This window comes from Frieseomelitta varia, unplaced genomic scaffold (genome assembly GCF_011392965.1).
Source record: "Frieseomelitta varia isolate USP_RPSP 00005682 unplaced genomic scaffold, Fvar_1.2 scaffold_487, whole genome shotgun sequence".
NCBI classification, from domain to species: domain Eukaryota; kingdom Metazoa; phylum Arthropoda; class Insecta; order Hymenoptera; family Apidae; genus Frieseomelitta; species Frieseomelitta varia.
The window spans coordinates 55905-75731 of NW_025110242.1; the positions used below are offsets into that span (position 1 = coordinate 55905).

General features: G+C 38.3%; 1 protein-coding gene across 1 annotated transcript in view; it reads left to right on the forward strand.

The window, feature by feature from the left end:
* The window catches only part of LOC122532993 (glutamate receptor ionotropic, kainate 2-like), a 65497-nt gene that overhangs the window by 22880 nt on the left and 22790 nt on the right, over positions 1-19827 (forward strand).

A 19827-nucleotide genomic window follows, 5' to 3' on the forward strand; every position in this document is an offset into this window, starting at 1 on the left:
ATTGTTATTTCGAAAAAGATGACTAAAACTGTTTCTCCAGGTTTCAATAACTCGAAGTGCCAACTATACCACTATTATCTCACCAAACATACGATAAACTTGTTCTTTCCCTGGGATAAAGTTGGCTTGGAGATAGCTATTGTTTGGAACGTTTTAGGTTGTCGTAGAAGATCTCTGACGATCCTAGATCCGTACGCAATCTGGTGAACAAGTGAAGTGCAAAACTGTTCGTCGAAGATCTTCCTTGGTATGGAATATATTCCTTGTATCTTGCTGATTTCACGTAGATGCCTTTGTACAGTTGGACCCAAGGCTTCTTGATAATTCTTGTACACTTAACCTTGGATCAGACTCCGCTAGAGATTTTAAAACGTTATCAAATTTAACTGGTCGTTCACTTCAAACAGGTTACAATCATCAGCAGTAAATCCCCTCAGTCAACGCTGTCGACAAATTTTCCTCATTATTTCTATCGTTATACCAAATCGCGCATGAAAAGTATGCAGTTACAAATATGGCTCTCAGGAAGTATAAAATCCGCCATTTTTCCAACAATTAGGACGATAAGAAAATTGTAAATTCTTCGCCAAAAGTAGCTAACAGAGAAAAACTTGTCTTTAACGAAAATTGATTACTTATGGGTATTACATCTGGAACGTTTCACTCTCAGTCGAACAACATTTCCTTCAATGGATCAAAGATTCTTTTTTTCTTCTCCGAGTCCTGTTAAGGGACAGTGAGGCAACTTGCATCTATTGCGATCGCTTTGACGCTTCGTGAGTGTCCTGACAAAAGTGTCCCGATAGTTACAAACTAGACGATAGTACGTAGAGCGTGGAAGTTTGCTTTTGTCGAGGCACGTTCGCCCCGGAGCGTTCGAAAATTCGATGTTGAATTTGAACTTACTCTCGGCAGACTTGGCCCCATCGCTAGTTCCATTCGTTTCCGTTGCTGTTACGCCGCTGCGGAGTAAGAGACTTCGTCCCTTTAAAGGAAAGCTCGTAAAAATTCACGAGAAATTTTCGCAAACGGATGCGGGCGCGCGCGCACGGTGTCCTTTTCCCTGTCGCTTGTCTTCCCATTAAAGATTCAAGATGTACACGCTCGAGTCGAATTGCCGAGTCGAATTTCAACGAAGTTATAAATAAAGCGGCCACAAGGGGGTGATTATATCGTAGAGAACTCCGCTATTCCGGATAATAACCGGCCATGTTTTACAATTTGCGCCATTGTAATGCCGTTTTAATTGATGACGCATTAAATGGAAGCGGCGGTACTAATGCCGAGATTATATTATCTCGCGGCCTTGCTCGCCACCGTGGCAATAACGTTTCGCGGTTTTTCGTTGACGGGCCGGAATTTTCCACAAAGAGACCAAGGCTGAAACGTTGAAACGCGATTTTCCTCGCGGGCAAAATTGCATGACAAATTGGCAATTGGGAAACGGCTAAGTGTTTCCAAAACGGTTGCACGCCCGGATAAAATCATCGGTGTGCAACCGCGGCGCGTAAATCTCCCACGGTAATTCTCCCAGCCGTGCGCGATTACGTGAATTCTTCTGCTTCGTGCGTTACGTTGTTTAATCGTGAATGCAAAACAGGATGCCAATGAACATTTAATTGACTCGTGTTGTGTAACTTTCAGCACCGCGATTCGTTTCGTTTCTCATTGGCACGAAAAGTCACGATGCCGCGAGTCTCCGGCTTCGAGTGTTAATTACCTGTGTTGCAACTTTGTTCCCTGTCTAACAATTACGAGTGAACCCGTTTCGCGAGCAACGAGAATATCTCGATTGGTTCGGACGAGTTCTTGATCATCCAAGTACCGCTTAATCGACCGATCGAATCCCAAGTTGAGCAAGATACAAACGCGTTCGTGGACTGGAGAAGAACAAGTGAAGCAATGGAAATGGAATTCGGGGAATCTCGAAGCCCGACGAACAACAAACACGTTCCTAAAGTTCAATCTATAAAATGTCTGCCTGCCGGAGTATACGGGGTGTCCATAAAGTCTCCTTACAATTTCAAAAATTTGTTACAAAGGCAAATGTAAAGACAGATAAGTGAAAATTATTACAGAATAAGACGTATATATTTACGTTTCTTTTACCTTATTTAATATACTTTTATATAGGCATCATTAGTTACACGAAGCACATCAAGATAGTACCCGATTTCTTACACGATCGATGTTTTCCTTGGATGTTCTTGGTCGTCCATTCCTCCCTTTATCGAACACTGTTCCTGTCTCCATAAATTTCTTGTGCCATGCACGAATTAATGGACGTGACGGTGAATCTCTTTCATACTTCGTTCTGAAGTTTCGCTGAGTCTGCAGATTCGATTTGGTTTCAGTAAACCATGATACGCACTGTGCCTTCTCTTGAGGAGTAGCCATTTTGCAAGGGCTATTTTGCTTTATCTTCGTCAACAGGGTGCCTGAAATGCAATGTAATAAAAACCTTGATAACCACTAAGTACATAGAACAAATCTGATGATAGATATCTCATCAATTGTCTTTGTAATAAATTTTTGAAATTGTAGAGAGACTTTATGGACACCTACATGGGGTTTTGTTAAAGATATCGTGTATCGAATAAAGGTACAACACTAATCTAAAGCAGATCACTCATGCCATTTCCACCATTGATGATGGTATACTACAGCGAACAAGAAATCGAGTACCGTCTTGATGTGCTTTGTGCAAATGAGGCAGAAAAAAACTTGAATACATACGTCTCATTCTGTAATAATTTCCACTTGTCTGTCCTCTCGTTTGCCCATGTAATAAATTTTTGAAATTGTAAAGTGACTTTATGGTACACCCTGCGTACATATGGATAAACACTCTCGGCGGTGAACAGCAGACGAAAATGTTCCAGTCGATTGAATTGCAGCATCGATTGCGACGATCCGGATGCCGTAGCTTTATTCGGCTTTATTTTGTTTCTCATCCGCAAGCCCGGAATCCCGTGAAAGGCAACAAGAATCCCCGTTAAGACGTTAAAGTAGCCCTTTTACTGACGCAACTCCGGCTTAATGCGCCGCGACACTTCGGCCCGGTTTCACTTCGTTGGCCACGGCGACGCTTTCAGCCGTCCTGCGCCATTATCCGACGCTATTAACAGTCTTATGTAAATTTTATTTGCCACCGGCCGACAATATAGACGACGAGGACGTGGGACGAGTCGGTCGTTAGCAGTTGAATACTCACGGCTCATGGTTGTTCGAATGTTATCGTGGACAACGTTCGTCTGTGTGTGTGTGTGTGCTTTGCGTGAAACACTAACAAGAGTGACACTAACAGGCTTGACGCTCCTTTGTGTAAACGAGTAAAAATCCGCGGATAAATCAAGGCAATTCTTGGCAAATTCTCCGAAAGTCTAGCCGTTCTGTCCACGCAAATACTCGTTTCTTGACCTTCTGTCGCAGCGCGCAAGGATCCCTCTGCAAAGTCTTACCGATGAGGCATTAGCGAAATCTCAGACGAGCTTCCTTCTCCTGCTCTTTCTTCCTCTTGCACCCCTCGAGAGTTAGAGTCAAAATTTGATCAGTGTTGAGAAATTTGTGGAATTGATCACAGATTTATACCAGTTATATTAGATAGGACAAATTATTCAAATTTTATTAATCGAATAAATAACAACAATAACTTTTCAACATACGAAAATTTAGTTAATATTACAACATTAAAATGTCATTTTAAAATAAATAAAATTGTTGTTAAAATTGATAAACATAATAAAAAAAGTTATTAATAAATTAATTGGTATTATTTGTGGACTAGAAAATTAATTTATTTCAAAATGACATTTTAATGTTATAACATTAACTAAACTTTCATATGTTAAAAATTATTATTGTTATTTATTCAATTGATAAAATTTAAATGATTCGTCCTTTCTGATATAAATCTATGATTAACATCCACAAATTTCTCAACATTGACGAAAAAATTTCAATGAGGAAGGGAAAAAGAAATTTCAAGTAAATAATTTCGATTGTCGATGAAGATACTCTCCCGTAACTCTCGCCTTCCGGAGTAAGGCTTTGCGTAGAGGGTGGAATTGAAACACAAATCGAATCTTAGATACGAAACTGTCGACGTACAAGTTAATACGCGGCGGGATATAATTGGAAAATTTAATGGGAGATGGAAACTGGCTCGGAGACGAATGTTTCGATCAACTTTTGTTAAATGACTTTTGCAAGCAACAAGTGCCACCTCGTCTATTACCGGGCGATTTATTTGTCCTCCCCTCCTCAACACTCTTCGCCTCAATTGTACGCGAAACAATTCACTTTCGTCCGAATGGATTTCAATAAAATTTATACGCGACGCTGCCGTCAACGCTGGTTTGTTGACCCGTTCGCCCGGCCATTGAAGAAATCCCAATTAAAACATACGCACGGGATATAATAACTGACAACCTTCCGTCTTAATTCGTCCAGATTCCCTGAAACACAATAATTCCGTCAACGAGCATTGCATTCGCGTATTAATAACGAAAAGAAACGAGAAAGGAGATGCTGTTCGTCAGGGAACGAATACGAATTACCGTTCGTTGTAATTATCTCTGCCTTTTTTCGCTGTTGTTAAGAATTGAACGTCGTCGAGCGAATTACAGCGAAACAAAGTTGCCGAGATGAAGCTGCAGACCTCGGCTGGGTTCCTCCTTAGTCAATGAAAGACGCTGCAGAACTTAACCCCGAGCTTTAGAGAGATTCAGACGCGACCGCGCCTCCGAGACGATATCGCGGCGAGCCTGGCGACTGGCGAATCCCGATACGAACCATTTCCTCTGTTTATAATTTCGACACGTGCAATTTGCAACATGGAGTTAATCCACGCGGTCCCGAGATCGTGTAAGTATACGTATAACAGCGTGGAACGAGGAAATCCCTTTATTTATAGAACTTTTTTCGTCGTAGCGAAAAGAACCAGGCATTGGGATTGTTCGTCTATTGCGTGAAATGCGTATGAAAACAGAGGTTTCAAGAGTGAAATTTTACTGGAACTGCCAAAGTGATCAAAATGATCAATTTATGACTTTCGAAATGATGGAAATTTTATATGTTTAGAACAATATATTTCTTGATATTCGAGTGACTTTCAATAAAATATATTGATAGAAGCTCGTGTTCTTTATCGTCTTATGAACTTCTTTTTGCACCTTTGCACTTTAATTTCTTTGCTATAAACGTTATACTGTTTAGTTGTTGTAATTTAATATCTCTTTGTCGTCGGATTTATATATTAATAATATATTATAATAATAATACTTAAATAATATAATATTAATAATAAATCATAAATTATTATTAATATTATATTATTAATATATTATAAATTATAATATTATATTTATATATATTATAACTAATATTATATTTATAATATAATTAAATTATAATATTATATATATTATATGTTGTAATATTATATTTATATATATATATATAATATATTATAAATTATTATTAATATTATAAAACATAAGTGTAAATAAATATTTTATATAAATATAATAATAATAACACTTAATAATATAATATAATATAATATAATAATATAATAATACTTAGATAGTATAATATTAATAACTATAATTAACAAACTATCTATTATAAACCACGTCCCCTCCCCTTCCACAATAGAAATGATTCGAGATTTCCGAGAGGCGACTGAAAAAAGTGCACACATTCGTATAATTTGAACAATTACACATACGCGAGTAACTTTTACAAACAAATACCACGAACTTTACCAGAAATTTGCAAAATTTCTGCACGAATTTCTACAAGGTTCAAATCGAATCGACTCGTTTCACTTGTTTATTTATTAAGTCGTATATACACGGCCAGACATTCGTAGGAAATTTAAACGAGCAAGCGAACCGAACGAAACACAGACACGACAGGATGTACCTTTCCCCGCTTATTACTTATTTATCAAGGAAGTGACCCGCACAGCGGGTTAATCACTGGTTCGTTACGAAACAACAAACTCCCTCTGGGGCAATCATTATCTCTTTTCGGTCCTCGTTATCCGAAAGGCTTCGCCCTTTGTCGGGAGTGATGTCGTCGCGGCGAGACAAGCGTCAGTCCGACGTTCCGTCAAACTAGCGCGCGATTGAACCCTCTCTCTCTCTCTCTCTCTCTCTGCCTTGGCTCTCGATTAGATTCTACCGCGCGGCACGGTCGGTACGCGGACTTGGAAACTCGCTCGGTGTAATCTACGCTTACGGATAAGAGCTTAGCGAAACAGAGGACTCGGAGGAGGTCAAAGGAGGGATGGTTGGCAGAAGGAACCGGCCGGCAAGTCGCTTATCCGGACGCGTAATGAACCGGTCACGGCCGTTCCTCCTAACAAAGCAACGATTACATGCCGCCGATCTAATTACGCAGCCTATTATTCCAGCTGCGGCTTTCGTCGTCTGCCGTTTCCCATCTCCGTCGTGGTAATGTATTGCCTCTCGTAAAAATACAGCATGTCCATAAGGTCCCTTTACAATTTCAAAAATTTACTACGAACGCAAATGAAAGGACAGATAAGTGAAAATTGTTGCAAAATGGGACGTATATATGTAAGTTTTTTTTTTTTTCTTTTGTCTCATTCAATACACCTCTGTATGACAATGGCAGTGATCCTCTGTTTTAGATTAGTGATGTCCCGTATCTTTGTTCGATGCACGATATCTTTAACATAACCCCATGTGGGTGTCTATAAAGTCTCTTTACAATTTCAAAAATTTATTACAAAGGCAATTGACGAGATATCTATCATCAGATTTGTTCTATGTACTCAGTGGTTATCAAGGCTTTTATCATATTGCATTTCAGATACTCTGTTGGTGAATAAAATACTGTTAAATGAACCCCTTGCAAAATGGCTACTGCTGAAGAGAAGGTACAGTGCGTATCATGGTTTATTGAAACCAAATCGAAGCTGCAGACTCAGCGAAACTTTAGAACTAAGTATTGAAGAGATGCACCGTCACGTTCATCAATTCGTGCATGACACAAGAAATTTATAGAGACAGGGACAGTGTTCGATAAAGGGAGGAGTGGATGACCAACAACATCCGAGGAAAACATCGATCGTATAAGAAATCGAGTGTCGTTTTGATGTACTTCGTGCAACTAATGGTGCCCATATAGAAGTGTATTAAATAAGGCAGAGAAAACTTAAATATATATCTCTTATTTTGTAATAATTTTCACCTATCTGTCTTTTCATTTGCCTTTGTGATAAATTTTTCAAATTGTAAAGAGACTTTATTGACACCCTGTATGTCGGATATTTCGAGTATATGCAAATTTTGTAATAATTTCCACCTGTCTGTCGTTTCACTTGCCTTTGTAATAAATTTTTGAAATTGTAAAGAGATCTTATGGACACCCTGTATGTCGGATATTTCGGGTATATGCAAATTTTCCGAGTCGAAAGAGAACGTGAAGAGGATTTCGTTCGGTTTCGTTTAATTCGGAATGATCGCGGTGTTTTGCAAATAGCGGTTAAAACGTTTACTACCAGGGGAAAAGCAAAGTTTACGAGTCTGTTCTGCTGTAAATGAGAACTGACAATCGTGTTAATCTTTGCGTGTTTAATCGCGCTTTTTGCGCCGAAATACATATTTGTTATATCTCCGAGCGAGGCAAATCTCAAATTGCGACAGTGGATTTTCGGTGATATATGAAGCAACGATCTTATCGGTTTCCGAGTCGAAAGTTCCACTGAGAATGGCTGAAATTTGCTGAAAACCAGCAGTTCAGACGGCGGCGGCAATTTTCATAATTTCCATTCCCAAACAATTACGCGGCAGTTATGAAGCGCGAAAGCTACGCGCTTCTGGAGCAATAACGTCTCGCATTCAGGGCTTTGTTTGCCTGATTCTCCGTTCAACGGAAGGCAACCATTGGCCAACCGGTACGAACGAGTCCACGGTTCAACTAGTGTCCCGCGGAAACTAACTTTCTCACGATTTGACCGAGTTAAACTAGGCAAACCTCGCAACTATCCTCGATTCGAATTACGTCCCAGCAGACCCTACACGGCCAACATTTATTTTCTCTTTCTTTTTCTTTTTTCTTTTCTCTGTTTCGTACACGGAAATTGCTTCCGCGAATTTATTGAACTCCGCGCGACAAGGTTGCAAATTTTCACAATTTTACGAATACACGTTCAGAAAATTCAGAGCAGAATAAATTAACTCACTTTCAGGTCTCATTTATTTTTCGCTGGTTCGAGAAAATAAATATACGACAGTTTGCTCGAGTTCTAAAGGATACCGGTATATGTTTGAAATGAAACTAAATATTTCTCTTTTTTTCTTTTATCTTCCCCCGTAATTTCCCTACCAAGAAATTTTCGAGATAGCAGGGTCGACACGATCTCGAGTTAGTCTACGACGTGCGAACGGTTGAACTTGGGAATTATTAAACGGCATATTCGTACAAGCACGAACAATTCTCGAGCGTGGAATGGAGACGACAAGCAAGTGTAATAGCCGAAATTTAGTTTCAAGTGAAACACACGTGTGCGCGTGGATTCCCCCCGTAAAATGTTACGAAGAAATTCCAAGGATGTTAGTAATTTATCAATTAATAATTTATCAGTTTGTATAAACATGTATGTACGTACGTAAACGTTGAATTAGCAGTTGGAGCAAAGAAACGAAAGGATTCGCGGGCGTCACGAAGTTTAAAGTAGCGCGAGTCAACGCCAGCAGCGACATCCAAAGGAGTCTCGTTTATTCTCGATTTCGACCACCTTCGCCAACCACGCGAGACAATTTTCTCAGTGAATTTTCGTTTAGTTCCTGGCTATCGCCAGGGAGCTCTCGTACGTACGTAGACGAACTGAAAAGGAAGACTGCGCCGTAAAAGTTTTTCTCTTTTTCTTCGCTTTCCAATTTAATGCGAACTCGTAAACTCGCTCGGCTCGGGTTAATTATTAACGCAGGTCGTAGATTATTTATCGGTGGATAACAAAAGACTCGTATCCTTTGACCGCTTTACGCCTTTGTGAACCTAAAACTTGCCCCCTCTGTAATCTTCAGAACGATATTTGCGAAGGACGCTAGAATCCTTCGCAAATAACCGTGCACGTAACCGTTCTCACATGTGGAGAACCTGCTGAATTATTTCGCGTCGCGTTTCGTTTCGTTTCGTTTCGTTTCGTTTCGTTTCGCAAGAGAAACTGCAGCGAAAATAAAAATCCAGCGCCAGTCAGTGGTACGGCTTCCACCTTTTCATTAAGACGTTGATGAAATATGACGACACGTGCGAATTAGTATCGTTGCTCCCACGGAACTTCATCGCAGGTATCGCGAACTCTCGACGTTAGTGGCAGCCTTCTTCCGCCAAAGTTTTTCTTGCCTGAAGCCTGATCCTCTTAATGACTTGTCACTTGTCCTCGTACACGCGATGTGACACTGGAGGAAGTGGTACAACTTTCTCTCCCGAAGACCGTTTGTCCTAAAGTAATCAAACGTCATTCATCATTTCCATCCACGTGGTGGAATTCAACTTGGAATTCCATTGAAGCGATCATAATCAGAAGGTTTCGCCCTTCTCACGATTAAATCTCGCGATTAAACCCAATTAATTCATATAATATAAATTAAATTTATTTTTAAAGAAACTAGATATTAATAAATACGGCAAACAATTTCTAAATAATATAATAATATATAATATAATATAATATAATGTAATAATAATATAATATCTCAAATATATATTTATTTTTTTTATTTTACAGAAAAAGATAATATATGTATTTAGATCATTTACTTTCGAGATAATTAAATTTAATTAAATTATTAAAATTAATTAATCAACCCTGACACAAAAGGTACAAAATAAATTTTACTCATTTATTTAAAAAAAGATCATTGTCGTTACTTTAAACTATTAATAATATTAGCAATTTTTAATTATTACTAAAATACATTTTTATTATGGAACTTTAATTAATTAATTTTAAATTATATATATGTATATATATATAAATTTATAACGCAGCGTGGACGCACAAATATTTTCATCGATTCAATGACGGACGCGTCAGTTTCACCGGAAGTGCAAACACGTATGTACATACGTACACACGTCGGACCCGGTCCATTTCCATGACAGAAGCCGCGCGAATCACGGTTGTAGATATTGATTGTTCGATTTTTCGAGACGCTACTCCGGACGGAATAACATTGTTCCGCAAATGAAAAAAACAGGCTGGGACCGTGATACCAAGGACTGTCCGCGTGTTTGCGCAACGTATCAACAGGGACCGGCGAAAATGGAGAAAAAACGCGTGATTTCGTTTCGTGGTTCGCCGCGCCGCCATCTGTTTATCATTCTCGCGTTACGAACGTATTATAACGTCTGACCCCGCTTGCCTTTTCTTCATCACCCCGCGCGAATATTCCGCTTTAATTAACGAAAATATGGGGGAAAAAAATAGGAACGATAGAAAATGAACAACGTTTTAAAAAAGACGCCACCGGTTTTGTAAGCAATGACAACCGTGCATCCTCGCGTTATTGAAATTCCCACCGTGTGCAGAAAGAATCGGAAAACTTGGGCTGCTCGATGAATCGTTGTAACGGAGAGAAGAAGTGTCCAAATGACCAATAACTGGCAAGGATATTTTTTTCAAGGACTTTTCAAGGTCATTGAAAATAGTCTCTCCATATAATCATATATTTTTTTATTGCATCATTACATTCAAATACGTAAAGAGCATGGCCTTGAAAATTTAAATACAACTACGTACAAATTTATTAATATTATATATTAATATTTATATAATATTAATATATTAATACTTATATAAATACGTATAAATTTACCATCTTGATTTAGGATCACAAACTTTGACGCGACAGTCGAGAGCCTGGCAATAAATATAAATATAAATATAAAAATGTTCGCTATTTATTAAATCAATGATTAAGTCTCTTCTAGTAGCTTGAAATCAATGTGCCGAAATTTATGAGTCACTCGTAATAGTCAACAATCGATATGAACTACTGGTTAGTGAAGTAACGTAGTATGATAGGTGAAGAGCAGTGTTCAAGAGGAGCAATCCGATTTCGCTCTCATTTGCAAATACAGGAACAGAACACAAGACAAAAGAAATCGGAGACCGACGCGAAAGGATAATTTCCCCAAGAACCTGTTGAACATGCGACCCAGGTCTAGACAAGCGCGTCGATCGTGATTCCATCCGCCGGTGGATCTCTCCGAACACGCGTCACGTTCTCTCGCAGCATCGATTTTCAATATCGCGTCCCCTAGCATCGCTGGACCCTACTTTACCACTCGATCGGAGATGAAAGTTCTGCCGTGGAAAAGTGAGGCGAAGACAAAGGGCGCGGATCGATCAGGCCGTCGCTCGGTTTTCGATTACGGTGGCGCGGAGCGACGCCTGAGAAACGCGTCCGCCTTTCCAATCGGAAAGTTTCGAGGCACCGCGACTCGTTTCGCGGAGTGCAAACGGAACTTGGGCGAATGAAATTCACGTTTGCCCCGGGACATTGTGGCTCCTAAGGCCACCATTGTTCCGCGAGGATCACCTCCCCTCCGCAAATCATTCTCCGCTGCTTCGGTGTTTAATTAAGGGGATATTCCGGCTTCAAAAAAATTGATTCTCGAAAGTATATGCTTTCGAGAATGCATATGTAAAAGGATTTGTTTGAATTCGTAAAATTAGCAAAGTTATGGATGTTTAAAGGAAACGTAAGTATGATATAATAGTTTTTGTACAACGGGTAACAAAAACTTCCAATTTGTGTTTTTCTCAAAAAATATTTTATTTTATGATGTTATTATTTATTTTTATTTATTATTTGTTATTTTATAATATTTTATTCTTTGTACTCCTCGATTGATTGTAGGTACGAATGTATTTTTAACGAGAACTTCAAATATGTTTTTCTCAAATCCATACTTTTTGAACTGGCTGGCGGGATATCTCACGTTTTAGCTGACCGACCGACTTGAAATTTGGAGGAGATCTTCACCGGATGTACCTTTGTCACATGAACTACGGATTTCTAAACCTGACGTTTTTTTTCTATTTTTCTTTTTTTTTTTTTTTTTTTACCCAAAAAACAGAAAGCACACGGAAAATCGACATTATAGCTTCAAAATGCTACCATTTTTTTAATTTTCGAAATTTCGCTGTTTCCGTGGTTCACGCGATAGCCATATTTATACCAATTAAGATACATTTTGGTTTTTTAGTTTCGAATAACCAGGTGGACCGGAATCACGTCATTCGAACCCGTTTTTGAAAACGTGCTTTACCTAACGCTATATAATTTCCACAACTTTCATTAATTTCGTTGTAAAGAAAATTGTAAATACTCTTCAAGTATAAATAAATCTGTGTGCATGCCAAACTGCATACGAAAATGTATCATGGTTTAGAAAAAAATCCCCAAGAAAGTCGATTTTTTCAAGCCGGATTACCGCAATACCTCCTTGAAAGAATTTCCATCCCGTTTCGATATCTAACGATCTCTCCAAAATCGAGAGATCCGGCTGTATCAGATTGAGATTCGAAATATTTTTCAGCTTCGAAAAGAACGAAAGGAACGTCTCGCTGTTGAAACCTGAAATTTGACGTCGTATCGCGTCAAATGAAAAACCTGCCGCTTTATTCAATCAGACAACGATCCCAGCGATTTAACAATACAACAGCGCCCACACAAATTTTGTATGAATCATGATCGCGGCGCGTCAAATATTTCCTTTCGGCCGACAACGCGCCAAAGGAGCTAAAATTTCCAAGCGTTCCCATTAACTTGGTGAAAACACCTCGCGTCGATGCATCGAGAGGCAACAATCGAACGTATCCGTTTGCGTAACTCGTAATTCATCTATAGCGATTAATAAACGGTCGATATCAGATATCGGTATCAACCAAGTACGACGAAAAAAAAAAAAAAGAACGGTGCATTTTAATTAAACTCGCGCTTTCGCGTTCGGCGAAATTTCGCGTTATTAACTCTCGTGTATTATTTACACATAATTATCCGGCCCGTTTCCACCGAATTTCGGTCAATTAGCTTCGACGAATCCGGATTATTCGCGGTGAAGTTTCTCCGGCGGTACGAAAATGTTTCGATCCGAGGTTTCGAAGCTCGTCGAATCTCGCGGATCGTAATGGAATTAAGGTGAAGAAGGAGAGCTGGAGAAGAAAAGAATGATTAGTCACCGATACGAACGATATATTCGAGCTCGAGCGATATTCATCGAGATCCATCGACGGACGAGCGCGAAATCCGTAAAAAAAAAAACGGAATGGTTCCATTTGGGACGCGAGATTTTTCCATCTTGGGATGGCCTTTGCTGGAGCGAACTCGATTCACTCTGTCAAACAGGTGAATGCCGGTAAATTATTCGCAATCATTTCCTCGAGCATTGTTCGCAATTTTCATCGACAGGGGAACGGGACAGGATGGAAGGGTATGCGGGTATTCTTGATCGACGATTGCGGTCGTGGAAAGGGAAAAATGAAAAAGGAAAAGGTGAAAGGATCCGGGGCGGGAGAAATTTCTCTCTGGCTCGCGCATCCCGGCTTCCGCCGATTATCAAGCGCGAAAGATCGATATTTCATACTTCCGAGCGGCGGGAATCCCGCTAACGAGTTGCAAACCGCGTTACAACTTATAATTATTCACGAGCGAGAAGATTCGCAACCTCGACAACGTATGGACAAACGATGTTAATTAAAAGCTGACGCTTTTCGTCGTGCTAGCGTCGTGAGAAAGGCAAGTAACAGATGGAAGCTTGCAACGTCGCGGCGCGATAAAGAATCTCGACGAAGGTTGGAACATTTTGAAAATTATACGTTTCGGAATTCGTGGCTGTGCCAGCTGTACGGTCGAGCTTGACTTAACTCTTTGGAAATTGTTGGGTTTAAAATTGCCCCACATTTTTTCTTTTGACAGTTAATTAATTGATTAATTAACACATAAAGGTGTGTTTCAATGAATTTCATTTGAAACGTTAGTTGCATGGTGGGATTATTAATAAAGAATTTATTTAAACGTTGCTTTGTTTCATTTTAAGAAATATTTTATGTTTAATAATTGAAATAAATCCTTTTTTTATATTGAAAAAAATTTCGTGCAGGTGGAGTTTTTTTTGTGGTGAATTAGGTTTCCGTGGAATTCACCGAAAGGATTTAAACAAGTAGTTAAAATATATATTCTATATTTTACAATAGAATTAATAGAGAGGTTTACAACAAATGTTTCGCACGTGCTTCTCACCATGGGCCTCGCAATACTTTTGATGAGACAAAAAGAAACGCACAGTGTCTCTAACCAGCAGTCTTCGCTCGTATTCATAGTGATGAGTACATAGCAACCAGTGCTATGTACCATCCAACATTTTTTCTTTAAAATGTATTCAATAGCGAGATTTCATGTCTATATAGGGCCAAATGAGACATCAAAATATAAGAAAAAAACTAAATTTATTAATTTTTAATTAAATTCAAGTTCAAACATTTGTTTCTGTGAAAAAGAAATTTAGAGAAAATATGCAACAAAGAATTACAGATTTATTTTAGTACGAAGTGATTTTTGGCCCATCCATGTAACTTTGATTGCAGCGAACGGTACGCCGAGTCTTGTCTGAATCGCGCTGTGATAAATTCCACTTCGATGTGACACTTTCGATACACGGAAGACTATTGTTCTTCATCGACGATGGAAACTATGTCTACAACCGCGTATTGCCTGGCCACGTAACTTCGACTTTATTTTCATTGTTAATATCAATCTTTTCGAATGAATAAGTTCTCAAACTTATCTTTTGCCAAGTTTTCATTTTTGCTGACGTTCGCTGCAACGTTTCTTCCAATCTTGTTGAAATTTCAACGCTCGTTGAACGTTTCGATCGACATGTGTACAACCGCGTAAATTGATTGATCGCGTATAAAACAAAAAGCAAAAAAAAAAAAAGTATCGCGTAAACGGCGGTAATTTATCGTAAGGGCGGTTTAATTTTTTTGTAAGAGGAGACTCGCCGTGGAAAAAGTGCCGTGTAAATGGAGGGAACCGGGTGTATTTATTCGGTGCAGGTTATCTCGCGCGCACGGCACGGCTACAATTACAACTCGCCTGTAGCCGGAGCGTTGCTCGTTCCCTGCGTTCGACCACAGCCGCTGGGGGGCAATTTCCGGTACGTGGTAAGACGTTCTCCACTAAGTTCACGTTTGTCGCAGAGCCGGTAAGCGGCTTGGTGTCGTCGCGGCACATTTCGAGAATCGACGAGAACCGGGATTTATCGGCCGTCCATTCCGCCGCGTGCAATACCGCGGCTGCGTTTAGATCAATCCTGGTCGCGCGAAACACCGGCGCACGTCCGTGTCCGCTCGAAATACGAACGGCTAAATTTGCGAGAGCCTCTCTTCCTGCACTTCGGTCGGCCCGCGGTGCAGCTTTCCAACCGTGAATGAACGTTAATTGATTCGTTCTGACGTTCGTTAATTGCATTCAACAGCAAAATTCGTAGGTTCGAAGGTCTGTTTTGGTTTCACTGATCAACAACATTACATTAATATGTATATTTATATATTTACATATTTTTACTTGTATATTTCGTATATTGTTTTATTTGTATATTGTACATTGCATTTATATATTTTTATTAATATTTATTTATATATTTACATATTTTTATTTGTATATTTTGTATATTGTTTTATTTGTATATTGTACATTGCATTTATATATTTTTATTAATATATATTTATATATTTACATATTTTTATTTGTACATTTCGTATATTGTTTTATTTGTATATTGTATATTGCATTTACATATTTTTATTAATATATATTTATGTATTTACATATTTTTATTTGTATATCTCGTATATTGTTTTATTTGTATATTGTACATTGCATTTATATATTTTTATTAATATATATTTATATATTTACATATTTTTATTTGTACATTTCGTATATTGCTTTATTTGTATATTGTACATTGCATTTACATATTTTTATTAATATATATTTATATATTTACATATTTTTATTTGTACATTTCGTATATTGTTTTATTTGTATATTGTACATTACATTTATATATTTTATTGCATTTACATTAATATAATATATATATATTTATTATATTATTACTAATACTTCGGCCTCGCGTAGTAAAGATCTTCGCTGTCATCGTGCTTACGATTCACAAAATCGAATTTGATCCACTGATTCAATTCGCGTCTTTTCCTCACAAAAGACTACTTGCACAATCGAATTTGAACTTGACGAAATGAAATTTATTTTTATTGGACTATGTAGAAACCAGTCTTGCGATCGATTTTACCTGTTCTTTATCTTCTCGATGATCACTCGTCGAGCTTCTTTGCTTCATTAGTGATCACTTGTGACGCAATTTCTGGAGATTCTATGTGTCGAAGTTCACTTGGTGAAAATTTTGATGATTCTGGCCGCGAGCCTGTGTTGTTAGAACGGGGTAGTCCGGGGTAGCCAATCACATTGAAAGTACAGGGCCGTTTGATTGCTCTGCCGTAGGTCATCTAGATACAGGGTGAAATTAAAGCATCGATAGAACGATCGATAGAGGACAGTGAGCGTAACAGACCCGCGGGTTAGCGACCGTCTCTTGACACAGGTGCTCCTGAGTCTTGATCCAGTAAACATTTACCCTTTGGCTACTGTTGACGCCTACAGGCAAATGTTATTAATAATAATTGCAACAACAAAAAAATTGGGTCAGACGTAACTAAATTCTAATTCAATAATAATAATAATAAAACATTCTGTTATTATAAATATTATAATATATGAAAATGATATATTTATATTAAAATAAAATATTATTATTATTATTATTATTATTATAAATATTATAATATATGAAAATAATATATTTATATTAAATATTATAATATATGAAAATAATATATTTATAGTAAATATTATAATATATGAAAATAATATATTTATATTAAATATTTATATATCTATATTAAATATTATAATATATGAAAATAATATATTTATATTAAATATTATAATATATGAAAATAATATATTTATATTAAATATTAACTTAACCAAACCTTAAAATGGAACAAATTAATCAGAGAAACGCACAAATCTGTAGGAAATATAACGGAAGAAGGGAGACGCATTACGGATGCAAGAAACGTGACGTAGGAATACGTATTGACCCGTGTTTCGAATTCTATCGTACTTTGCTAGATCATTAGATATATCATGAAATGAAATTTAATGTCGCTGTTCAATATTTAGTGCGTGCACTAACGATTCAATAACACGAATAAATAAATAATTTTGGCTCGGTGTAGTGCGATCTAGTGTCTTGATTATTTCACTTTGTACTTTCTGAAAAAAATTTCGTCGTTCTCACAATCAGTATAGTAATAGGTTTCACTGTAGATCGTATGCTAGGGGGTTAAAGAGTGTCGAAAAAAAAAATACTAGAAAAAACTAGATCAGGATTGAGAGAGCAAGGATGTTTAACACGTTAAAGCAGTTGATTAAACGCAGAAGCATCATCACTTTTCACCAATTTTCAACGTGGCGAGTGATTCGACGTCCTTGTTCGAACGTAAGTAACTCAGGGGCGCAAAGATCGAGATAGATCGTGGCCAGGGCCTTTCTCAGTTCGTCATGCTTCTTGCAACGGCTTTAATCTTACCAGGAAACCACCGAGATTGTCGCCCAGCTACCGTGGCATCGCCAAAAACGAAACAACAAACACGTCACCCCGCGTTTTTGAACATCAACGTTCATCCAACGAAATTCCCATGCATGTTAAACGAGAGCGTGGCGATAAGTTGGAGCGGCGAGGAAGAAAAGAAGCGCGAGATTGCATCAAGACGTTGCCCGGGACCACGTAACGCACGACATAAAGATCGACCGATCATAGAGATCATCCTCCACCATTATCCAACACATTTTCACGTAAAATGGATTGGCTGATAACCGAAAATCATTTTCATTGCAATTTATCGCCGTTTCACCGGCCCATCGATCGTTGCGAATTTTTTACGAATTCCAACCGGATTATTTGCCGCATATAAATGGCCGTATTACCCGGCCCAAGTATCCTCGATCTCGACTGACTTTTCTTCGGAGCCACCCTCTCTGCCACGGTGGGGTATCCAGCGCGATGGGAATCAGGCCTTAACGATTCTTCTGGTAACAGGGAGATAGTGTTGAACTATCCCGGGGAACGGGCGGGCAACAAGCGTTCGCTTATTGATTTCATGACAATCGGGTGCCATTATTGTCAGCCGTAATCCCAGCATAGGGCGTCGAATCACCACGGTTAGCCGGAGATTACGCAGCCAGTGCCTAAGTATCGATATGAAACGCGACATGCAGCGGACTGCCAGTCAGTCAGGTTTGACCACTGGCTGATGGGTTCGCCGCATAATCCCGTGTTGGCTGAATGATTGAAATTATCTTCATGACCGATGTCGAGATCTCCCCTCCGTTTGCCGAGCCTATACGGAACGTTTAGGCCACATACACAGCATGGCATCATGAGAACGTGTGCGTAACAATCGAGCAACGTGTCAAATGTGTAATTAGCATGGCAAAATATGCATTAAACGTCCGGTTCGTTATTAACGCCGCTATAGACTTCGAGTGTGCGTGATGATGATGGCACGCTGTCTTGTTGTCGATGGATTTGCATGGAACCGCACGAGAAAGGAAAAAAAGAGAGAAAAATCTTGCGAACGTGTGAAAGTGCTGGACATTTGCGCGAAAATTTGAAATAGGGTAAATTGAGAAAATTCTTAGGTAATGAAAGAAAAAAATTGTAGGTAAATTTCGAAAAATTATCGTCCCTTTTGAAACATCGTAAACCTAACCTAAACCGCGCGCGAGAAGAAAAAAGAAAAATCTTCCGAACGTGTTGAAAGTTGGACATTTATGTTGGTCAAAAATTAAAATAGGTAAATTGAGAAAATTTTTAGGTAATGAAAAAAAAAATTGTAGATAAATTTCGAAAAATTTTGAAACGTCGTCAACCTAATAAACCTAACCTAAACTGCGTATGAAAAAAAAAAAGAGGAAAATCTTCTGAACGTGTGAAAGTGTTGGACATTTGTGCCATAAATTAAAACAGGATAAATTAAAAAAATTCTGGGATAATGAAAGAAAAAAATTGTAGGTTAATTTCGAAAAATTATCGTCCCTTTTGAAACGTCGTAAACCTAATGAACTTAACCTAAACTGCGCGCGAAAAACAAAAAGAGAGAAATCTTGCGAACGTGTGAAAGTGTTGGGCATTTGCGCGAAAATTTAAAATAGGGTAAATTGAAAAAATTCTTAGTTAATGAAAAAAAAATTGTGAGTAAATTTCGAAAAATTCGTTCTTTTTGAAACGTCGTATACCTAATGAACCTAACCTAAATCTAACCTAAACCGCGCATGAAAAGAAAAAGAAGAAAATCTTGCGAACGTGTGAAAGTGTTGGACATTTGCGCCAAAAATTAAAACAGGGTAAATTGAAAAAATTCTTAGGTAATGAAAGAAAAAAATTGTAGATAAATTTCGAAAAATCATCGTCTCTTTTGAACGTCGTAATCTCGCGCGAATGCCTCTGCCGTGGAAAATACGGCGACTTTAATTTTCTTACGCGTCGCAAAGACTTTCTTCGCGTAATTTAAATCAAACTAGAGAGAGAACGAGAGCAGGGAAAAATCGAACTGCTTGCATTTACGTTCGACGACAGCGAGTTGCAGTTGTCAGGCAAATGTGCTCCCTCTCGTCTAACTAACCGGAT